Genomic DNA, 11,190 nt, shown 5'->3' with positions numbered 1-11,190 from the left:
TACTACGCATAGAATTAACCGAAATAGGCAGAGGATTAACCGAAAAGAAAGGTAAATTAAATGTGAGGTTAAGTTATTAATATTAATGTTTTATTTTTAATACTTTTAATTTTATTTTTGATACAAAATTATTTATATTTATGATTAAATTTAACATTTTTTACAAAACTGTGATTAAATAAACTGCGATTAAAAGATAATATGGCATTGTTATTAGTTTTCCCTTTAATTTTCGTTTGATATCTATCAAATGTTCATTTGAAACTTATGTTGAAGCATTTTAACTAATTTATCTTCGAAAGTTGAATTTGCCAATTAACCATTTAAAAATTTTAGTTGTCTGTTTAATAATATCATAATTTGTTTTAAAATATTTAATTATACCCACTTAAATAATAACAAATTCAACTTTCGTCGATGTATTAGTTAAAAGCTTCAATAAAAGTTTCAAATAAATTCAAAGTAAAGCAAGCGGATTTAAATTCCCCGGCGCATTCGCCAAATTTTTTTAAATTAGTTTGTCCTGTTGTCACAGCAGCGCTAGTGAATGCGATTCCAATTTTTACTACGCAATCTGCTTCTCTCTTTTTATTACCTTTCTCTATGATCATAACTATATCTAAGAAATGTAAAACATTATTTACCGTTTTTTTTGTACAAGGTTGATTGTTTTATTATTATTATTACTATTATAGTTGAGTAACTTTATGTATTGCAATAAAATATCTAATAAATAATGTTTGTGATGAGTATAATAATAATTGTATTTATTTTACTAAGCATCATGGTATATCAGCATTTTATTTCTAATCTAACAGACACAGATTAATTACCTATCTTTAACCTTTAACCTATCTTTAACTATCTTTAAATTAAGTCTCTTTTACTTAAAAAAAGCGCGGTCCATCTGTCCAGTTAAAACGACGCATAAACACGACCAATCACAACAGGAACGTGACTATTCTGAAGGGCCCTATTTAAATTTCTTTTTTGTTGTAGGCAATGCACCCACAGCGACTCAACTTACCACCATTGAATTTATGGATAGTTACCATGGATAGTTACCCATAAAAGTGGCTAAATCTTATCCGCACATTGTGATTGTGCTGCTGGCCTCAACGGGGTCATGACTCTGAGTCCTGTTGGGCTAATTATTGATTCCAAAAATTCCTTTTTTGATGCAACGCCTGACAGTATGGTATCTTATGACTGTGGTGAAAAGGGGTGTATTGAGGTAAAGTGCCCATATTGTGTGAAAGATCCGTCCATAGAAGAAATTGCCAATTTTAAAAATCTTTCCTCAAACCATCGGTGTAGGCAGAAAATTTAGAAGTCAATACCCCTTTTCACATAGATAATAATCATACCTACTACTATCAACTGCATATTCAAATGGCAGTTACAAATACCAAATACTGTTATTTTGTAGCATGGACTAAACAAGACATTTTTTATGAAAAAAGTAAATTTAACCACGAGTTTTGGACAAAGAAAAGCCAAGAAGCAATGCTGTTTCATGAGCAGATTGTGATGCCTGAACTCCTGGGAAAGTGTTTTACCAAAAAAACCAATACTTCTCCTCAAACACAAACCTCAATTGTATCGGCTGCCATACAATCTTCATGGAAACGTGTTAAGTCTTCATAATTGATGAAGAATCTACAATGGTTCATAAAGAAGCCCTTTGGTGCACATGTAAAATGCCAGAAAGTGGACAGAAGATGGTGATGTGCAACAACTATTTTTGTGACATTAAGTGGTTCCACTTAAGCTGTATTAAATTAAAGGCAGTGCCAAAAGAACCTTGACACTGTAAAAAGTGTTTGTCAGCAAATTACAATAAAAGAAACTAGGTAATAACTTAAAACTGCTTTATTTAATTTTTATTTTTTATTTTTTTTTTACTTTTAAAAATAATAATGTTACAAATATTTAAATTTCAAATTAAGAATTAACATCTGAATAACTGAAGGATATATATTTACTAAAGCACAACATACTGAAACAATCTTATTAATCATAGATGCTTTATTATCTTTTTTTTAACATAGTTATAGGCACACTCTTTTCTAATATACCATATTTTTGCCGTAACTGACTTATTACCCGTTCAACATGGATCCTAACATTAGATAATAAACGTGTTTCTTCAATATCTTTTGGCATTAAGAAGAAAAATGGCGAGCCGTTGCGAAAGAAGATAAAGCCAGACGAATGTAAATGGACTCAGGAAATAATCGACATATCGTTACCATCAACTTCTGGAGCCGCTGATTAGAAAACTGTAATCCAATACAAGTGTTTGAAAAGTTGTTCGACGACGAAATTATAGACCACATTGTGTATGAGACAAACCGTTATTCATCTCAAAAGAACAATCACTCATTTTTTGTCTCGAGAGCTGACATGAAATTGTTCATTGCAATCCTGTTATTTACAGGATTTCACAAACTACCTCGAGAACGTCTTTATTGGAGTCTTGATGAAGACGCTAGTCTTCCATTTATTAGCAACTGTATGTCTCGCAATAGATTTCAGGAAATAAAAAATACCTTCACCTGACCGACAACAGCTGTTTGGATAAGGAAGACAAAATGGCAAAACTGCGTCCCTTGATGATTTTTTTTAATCAAAGCTTTATGCTGTGGGGAGTATTTCACACAGAGCTTTCAATACACGAAGCAATGGTCAGGTATTTTGGTCATCATCCGTCAAAACAATTCATAAACTAGTTGTTGACTAGCTCTACAGGATACTGCTACTCATTTGAAACCTACTGCGGCGCTAAAAAATCAGATCGGGATGCAGGCGAAAAAATACCTTTAGGATCCATGGTGGTACCTGATCTCCTAGAAAAAGTTGCAGTCCCTTCAGATCATGTGGTGTTTTTAACAATTACTTTAGTAGTTTTTGTAATATATTTGAATATTACTTATGGTAGAATAAATGATGAAATCAAATTGTTAGTTTCTAAGTGTAAAATACCTTATTTATATATTAAGGAATGTGGTTTTATAGTTTATAAATATATGTAAAACTTGAGAATAAAAACTTCACTTCGCAGTTGGCTTTCGTTATATTATTAAATATATCTAAATTAATAAATATATAAATTATAAAACCTAAGTACTTTGCACTGGCGCAGTCGGAAACGAAACCAATAAATAAATTATTAAGTGAAATTAAGTTTGAAGAAAATGTCAATTGGAAAATTAGAAGCATTCAGAGTGGGTGAAAGTAATTGGAGTTCTGATGTGACCAGAATCTGCCAATATTTTAAAGTAAATAAAGTGGAAGAAAATCTAAAAACTGCAATTTTAATAACTATAGTGGGTGATGAAGCATTTGAGTTGATGGTTGACTTGTGTAGTCCGGTATTACCAGAAGAGATGGCTTTCGGCGATTTAATTAAATTAAAGGAAAATCATCTACAACCCAGACCATCTGAAATAGCAGAAAGGTATAAATTCAGACAGAGAAAACAAGAAAGTGATGAGACAATTGCTACATACATTGACATTGATAACAACTTTTTCAACAGAAGAATCTGATATATAAAAAGGCATGCGACATAGCTTTCAATTTAGAAGCAGCGGCAAGAAATTCCGATTTAATTGCACCTGGAAATGTTCTGAAAATATCACACATAGGAAAATTCACGACTAAATTCAACAAAAATAGGCGCGAAGAATCTCAAGATAACGTTTGTTCCAAGACAGGAAGGAGTAAGTGCTGTCACTGTGGGAAAAACAATCACTGCCAATCAGCTTGTTTCTTCAAGAATGCAATATGTCATCAGTGTAAACAAAAGGGTCACATCAGCACAGTATGCAATAAGAAGAATGAAAAGGTACCAAATAAACAATCATATAAAGAAGTTTTTAATCATTTTTTGACTGGTGAAGACGAACATAATTTTTCGGATTCAGATTCTGATATTTTAGGAATGTATAATGTTAGAGAAAAAAATGAAAAACCTATAAAAATTGACATAAAAATAAATAATAAAAATATTTTAATGGAATGCGATACGGGTTCGCCCATTTCAGCTATTTCTGAAAAATTATATTTTAAAGAATTTAATAAAATTTCTCTAAATAGTTCAGATTTAGATTTTAAATCTTACGCAGGAAATATTTTAGAAATCTTAGGTTTTCTTTGGGTTAATGTTAATTAAAAATTGTTAAATAAAAAGTTGAAAATTTTTGTAATTAAAAATGGAGGTCCACCTTTATTAGGTAGAAATGGGATCAAAGAATTAAACATATCGGTCGATAAATTACTAAATATTAATCATATTGACAAAATTGATTCTACACAGGTTTCTAAAATTTTGCAAAATAAATATCATGAAGTTTTTGGAAATAAATTAGGAAAATTTAAGGTGAGTAAAGCCACATTGTATTTAAAAGAAAACTCTATTCCTGTTTTTTGTAAAGCTCGAAGTTTACCTTTAGCAATTTTACAATTTTAAATGGTGGTAAATATTTTACTAAAATAGATTTATCTAGGGCTTATGCACAAATTGAGTTAGATGAATCATCTAAAAAATTAACTACATTAAACACCCATAAAGGTTTATTTCAAATGAATCGGTTGCCTTACGGGGTATCTTCTAGTCCCGGAATTTTTCAAAGAATTATTGAAACTTTATTTTCAGGGTTAGATCATGTTATTACTTTTTTAGATGATATTTTAATTTTAGGTAAATCAGAACAAGAGCACACAAAATTTGTTTAAAGTTTTTGATAAATTGAAAACAGCTGGATTAACAATTCAACTTAATAAATGTAACTTTTTTCAAAAGGAAGTAAATTTTTTAGGGTATACAATTAGTGAAAACGGTCTTTCTACGTCAAAAGAAAAAATTGAAGCTATTTTATATGCCCCTACACCTAAAAATGTTACCGAATTAAAGTCCTTTCTTGGTCTAATTAATTTTTACGGGAAAGTTATTAGTAATTTAAGTAGTAAATTGTATCCATTGTACGCGCTTTTAAAAAAGAATATGAAGTGGTTTTGGGGAGACAAAGAAAATCAATGTTTTGAATTAATAAAAAAAGAATTAGCTTCACCTAAATTATTAGTTCATTATGATCATAGACTACCTATCTTTCTAGCTTGTGATGCTAGTGCGTACGGTCTTGGGGGTGTTTTGTATCATGTATACGAAACTGGAGATAAACAACCAATTGCGTATGCCTCACGTACACTTTCGGACGCGGAAAAATCATATAGTCAAATTGATAAAGAAGGCGCTGCGATAATTTTCTGTTTAAAAAAATTCCATGATTATTTATATGGTAGACCATTAACATTACTTTGCGATCATAAAGCATTAGTAAATATTTTCGGCAAGAAAAAAGGCATTCCGGTTTATGCTGCTAGTCGTTTACAGAGATGGAGTATTATTTTAAGTACGTATTTATATGATATTAAATATATTTCGTCAGAAAAAAAAATCCGTCTGATGCTTTATCGCGACTTCCTTTAAAAAACACCAAAGAAAATAAATTTGAGAATTCGCATATTTTTTATTTGGAAGAGAATTTGCCTATAGACTATAAAAAAATTGCATCTTTTACAAAAAAAAGATCCTATTTTAAATAAAATTTACGGTTATTGTCTACAGGGGTGGCCTAAAAAGTTAGAAGTTAAAGATGAATTTAAAAATTATTTTAAACGCGAACAGTTACATTTAGAACATGGTTGTATACTATGGGGATATCGTGTTATAGTTCCAATTAAATTACGTAATCTTTTATTAAAAGAATTGCACAAAACCCATTATTAAATGTAAAGCTATTGCAAGGTCTTATTTTTGGTGGCCAAAAATAGATAAAGATATCGAAGAAATGTGTCGTAATTGTTCTACTTGTACGTTATTCTTAAATAACCCCGGCAGAAGTCAAATCCAACCTTGGCCTTTAGAAAATGCACCTTGGAGTAGAATTCATTTAGATTTTATGGGTTCAATTTTTGGAAATAAGTATTTATTAGTAATAGATTCTTATAGCAAATGGCCGGAGGTATTTAAATGTAATCGCAGTGATGCAAACAACGTAATTAAATTATTACAAAAAATATTTGCACGTTTTGGATTACCTCGTAAAATAGTTTCAGATAACGGTCCGCCTTTTGCATCGCGTGAATTTTCTCATTTTTTACAGCAAAACTAGAAAATTTAGTTAAAACTTTTAAATTAGCACTTAAAAAGGCAGTATCAGAAAATAGAAATTGTGATACAGCACTTACTGAATTTCTTTTTAATTATAGGAATACATCACACGCCCTTACTAACAAAAGCCCCACAGAATTAATTAATTAGTTAACAGACGCTTACGATGTAAATTAGATTTATTAATACCTAAAAATCAAGAGATTATATCAGATAAAATTCAAAAACAAGTCGAGTATAAAAATAGTAGTGTTAGAAATTTTAATTTAGGTGATAAGATTTTATTAATTCAAAACATTGATTTTCTTTGTCTCCCCAAAACCACTTCATATTCTTTTTTAAAAGCGCGTACAATGGATACAATTTACTACTTAAATTACTAATAACTTTCCCGTAAAAATTAATTAGACCAAAAGAAGGACTTTTAATTCGGTAACATTTTTAGGTGTAGGGAACATATAAAAATAGCTTCAATTTTTTCTTTTGACGTAGAAAGACCGTTTTCACTAATTGTATACCCTAAAATTTACTTCCTTTTTGAAAAAAGTTACATTTATTAAGTTGAATTGTTAATCCAGCTGTTTTCAGATCAAAACTTTAAACAAATTTTGTGTGGTCTTGTTCTGGTTACCTAAAATTAAAATATCATCTAAAAAAGTAATAACATGATCTAACCCCCCCCACTTTATTTTATGAGATAGAGCAAAATACTCTATATCAAAAAAGCGCCCTCTAGCTACCACAAAAAAAATTATGGAAACAAAATTTATACTGCAGATCATTAAGGAAGAAAATCTCTTTTAAACGAGCACTAGTTTATTAAAATCGGCTAACTTAAACCAGAGTTATCCTTACTTTAATAAAAGCAAGTTTAACCTCCCCCCCCACTTTATTTTATGAGATAGAGCAAAATACTCTATATCAAAAAAATTACAAATTTCTCGATGATTGCAACAGTAATATTTAAAATACCTGTTCACCTGCATATTTTTGAGAAAAATCCTGTTTTCTGATTGGCTATCAGAGAAACGTCCCCTAGCGGACATTTTTCGAACTTGAAAATAATTTCCAGCGATTTCTCTTGGTCGATTTACTAAAAGAATTTTTTTTCCCAAAGTTATACGATAAGTAGTTTCTGAGATACAGCCGGCGTCCATTCTTAGTTGGCCACCCGGTACAGGGTGTCCCACTTAAGATGGATCCAAGCCAATATCTTGGTTGTTTGTTGAGCGATCTTTTTCATTTTTGGCAGGAAGCTGTATGGCTATAAGACGTACATTTTGCCCAGGGTAAGAAATGCGATACCTCATAGACGTACGTTTTAATGGGGTTTGATATTTTTCGAGTCAAGAGTAAACTACCCTTAGGACAGTATTTATTTGATAAATCTGATAAATTATATTGAATCCTCCTTACCCAAGATACTTAAGTTCTAATTTTGATAAATATTAATCCAGTGTGTGTTATTAAAATAAGACATTTTTATTTTTATTATTATTTTCTAAGTACTTACGGCGCCACTGGATAAACAACTGGTTTATTATTAATAACCAATTATATCCAATTATCAATTAATAATCGATTTAAGTTTGGTCGAAGATGGTTGAAGATGTGGACTTTTAGTTCGTTATAGTTTTATAAATCTTTGTTTAGTGTATAATTTTCAAAGTTAATAATGATTGTTTTAAATAACTATTTGGATTATTTAAAATATTCCTCAATAAAACGAATAAAAATCACATTTCAGATTCCATTGAAAACTGGGGTTTTAAATTATTATGTAACTCATTTTATTCATTTGTATTAGCAAACTTAAAAAACAATCTTTTAAAGTAAACAAAATAGATTGAAAATATTTAGTTTTTTTGTATAGTATCTTAATTATTATGGAAGCTATCTGAAAACTTAAATCGATTACTAATTGATAATTGGTTAATAATTGGTTAATGGCAATAAACCAGTTGTTTATCCAGTGGCCGCAGTAAGTACTTAAAAAATAATAATAAAAATAAAAATATCTTATTTTAATAACACACCCTGTATCAATATTTATTAAAATTAGAACTTAAGTATCTTGGGTAAGGAGAATTCAATATAATTTATCAGATTTATCAAATAAATACTGTCCTAAGGGTAGTTTACTTTTGACTCGAAAAATATCGAACCCCATTAAAACGTACGTCTATGAGGTATTTCTTACTCTGGGCAAAATGTACGTCTTATAGCCATACAGCCTCCTGCCGAAAATGAAAATGATCGCTCAACGAACAACCAAGATATTGGCTTGTATCCATCTTAAGTGGGACACCCTGTATATAAATATGTTAATAATTTGTCTTTTTTTATACTCATCAATTAAATTATCGTAAAAGTGCCCATCTCAAAAATTTAATGTTATTTATACTATTTTTGAAGCCACGTCGCTTAAAAAGTAAATAGTATTTGTTTACATTTTATTTTACACCTTAAATTGCAAATATAATGGAACCTTATAAGCGAGGTATGTATGACTTTTGTTCAGTTTTTCTAATATTTTTTTATTTATTTTATTAAAACGTATTTTTGTTTTTGGGCTCAATTGATGACCCAAAGTATGTAGTTTTACAAACAGAAGTTCTTTTTTGCCGAAACTTGCCCATTACCATTTATTTTTTACTATAGGTAATATAGTTCCCATAAGATATATTGATTTGCTGGACTCATGGATTTCGGCTCCAAACGGAGGGAAAAATTTGGCCGTGTTTGAAAAAATAGTGCAATTGTTGAATATTTCTACTCACAAAAAAGCAGTAAAAAGTCGTTTTCAAATCAGCCGGAATTTTTGGCGTAAAAATGAGTACAAAATGGAAAAAATGTCACCGAACTAGAAAAACATTAGAGTCGCAGCAGAAGAAATGGCTTCAAACTGATATTTTTTTGTGCAAGTCAATTTCTCAAATTAAGGAGACAAAACAGCCTAAATCTTTACCAAGATGTAGCCGGGGAAGACCAAGAATAGATTTCCAGGAAAGTAGTGAGAAAACGAAAAAAAGACGAGTTTCCGAATTGGTATCAAATTATTCATTGCAGGAACTCTCTTTTGCTGTACAGGAGGCAAGTAAAAAGAAAAATATTACGAATATTGTTGCAAGGCAAAAAGTCTCTTTCGATGCAAGATACTCTAGCGCTTTTTGTTGATTTGGATCTTTCCCAAAGAAAATATAATTTGCTGAGGTCAATAATTAATAATTTGCACGATAACTGTTTGCCAAGTCTATTTAAGGTTATTTCCTTTCGAAATGAGTTGATTCCACAAAATATTATCTGCACAGAACAAGGGTTAGAAATTGAGTTACAGCTTTTATTAGATCACACACTTAAAAGTATTTAAAAAATTCTAGAAACAAATTTACAAAATATGAAGCTAAACTCGACTAATCTTACCTTATCTGTAAATACGGCTTCGATGGAAGTTCAGGGCATAGCACCTGCAAACAGAAATTCAGCAGTCCAAATGAATTTTTAATATAACTTCATTTAACGAAAAACGAAGGCCCTATAAATGAAAAAGAAACAATTTAAAAGTTTCGCTTATGTCTTGACAAGGTATCAAAACAAACCCACATATTTTTTCAGCACCCAAACTAATAAAGATATATCAATAAACAATTAGCGATGTAATGGTTTTTGCGCGCGCTAGTCGACTGCCACCGCTGCGCCGAGATTTCCTATACCCTTGTATATATGACGTCATGGTGTGGCAAATGTAGCATTTTAATTCGATTTGGGCTCCCTTATATAGGATAACAGAAACATTTTCAATGTTAAAACTGATTTACTTGAATTCCAGACACATTGTGAAGCACTATGTAAAATGCATAGGTAAATATCAATATATGAAGAAACAAAGACCTGCGGCTCAAGTCCTTCAAACCATTAGGCAGCACGAAGCCATTTCCCTCAAAAATTGTAAAAAAAGCTAAGATGCGTCCAGTGTCATCTAAGGAGTAGATGGGCTTGCATAAAGTACAAAGTAACACTTTGTTTAGAACGTAACTGTTCCATAGCATATCATTCCCATTAGTATCATATTTTATAACTTTTAATAAGTTTCTGTTAGTTTAGAGATTTTCCATTATTTTTTATTTATGTACTTTATAAACCCAGTGTACTCATTTAAGTACATATACAGGGTGTCCCAGAAATAAGTGTATATATTTTAAGGGGTGGTAGATCTCGATAAAAGAAACATATTTTCTCTTTATCGTTTTTCAAGTAAGTCCAAAATAACGGAGTTATTTTATCTTGAAAATTTCCAAAAAGTGATGTTTTGCTAAAATTTTGGGAACCACTGGATCTTTTCTGGATTTTCTTTCATGTAAATTTAATCTACTACTGTTGCCATATTATCAAGAAATTTTTTTTTAAATAAAAACTAAAAAAATTTTCAAAAAATTCCGGATTTCCAAATTTTTTTTTCGCAAAAAAATCTCATAGGCGTGTTTCTGGGGTTGAACTATACTACCAGTTAAAATATTTGCACTTATTTCTGGGACACCCTGTATATATCTAAGTTAAAAATAATTAGCATTTAGCCATTTAGCCCGTGCATTTAGCCTATAACTTTTATATATCATTTTGATCAAAATAAAGTGTTTTAACAAAATTTATGTATAGAACTTAACAAGAAACTTAGAAACAAAAAAGTACCGTGGGACTTAATGGGTTAATACAAATACCGTATCGTAATTTAGTTTGATTAACGGAGGTAGGATTGCCAGATCATTAGAAAAAAACGAACTCATTATAAACAAGTATGAAGTGTTAGAAATTTGGGGAAAAGGAAGTAGAAAGTCTTTTTATATCCAAAGACCTAAATATATTTTCATTGTTTGAACGAAGCAATAATTTTTCAAACGGCAGTAATCACACCAGGTCTGCGCTATCAATCTTCAATAATTCATCCCTGACTTCATTATGCTTGCACACAACCTATACAGCGTTGGCGAATATTTCTTACATGCTTAGTTGGC

This window comes from Sitophilus oryzae, unplaced genomic scaffold, assembly GCF_002938485.1.
Source record: "Sitophilus oryzae breed Bouriz unplaced genomic scaffold, Soryzae_2.0 scaffold_1218_pilon_pilon, whole genome shotgun sequence".
NCBI classification, from domain to species: domain Eukaryota; kingdom Metazoa; phylum Arthropoda; class Insecta; order Coleoptera; family Curculionidae; genus Sitophilus; species Sitophilus oryzae.
This window is presented reverse-complemented; position numbering follows the sequence as displayed.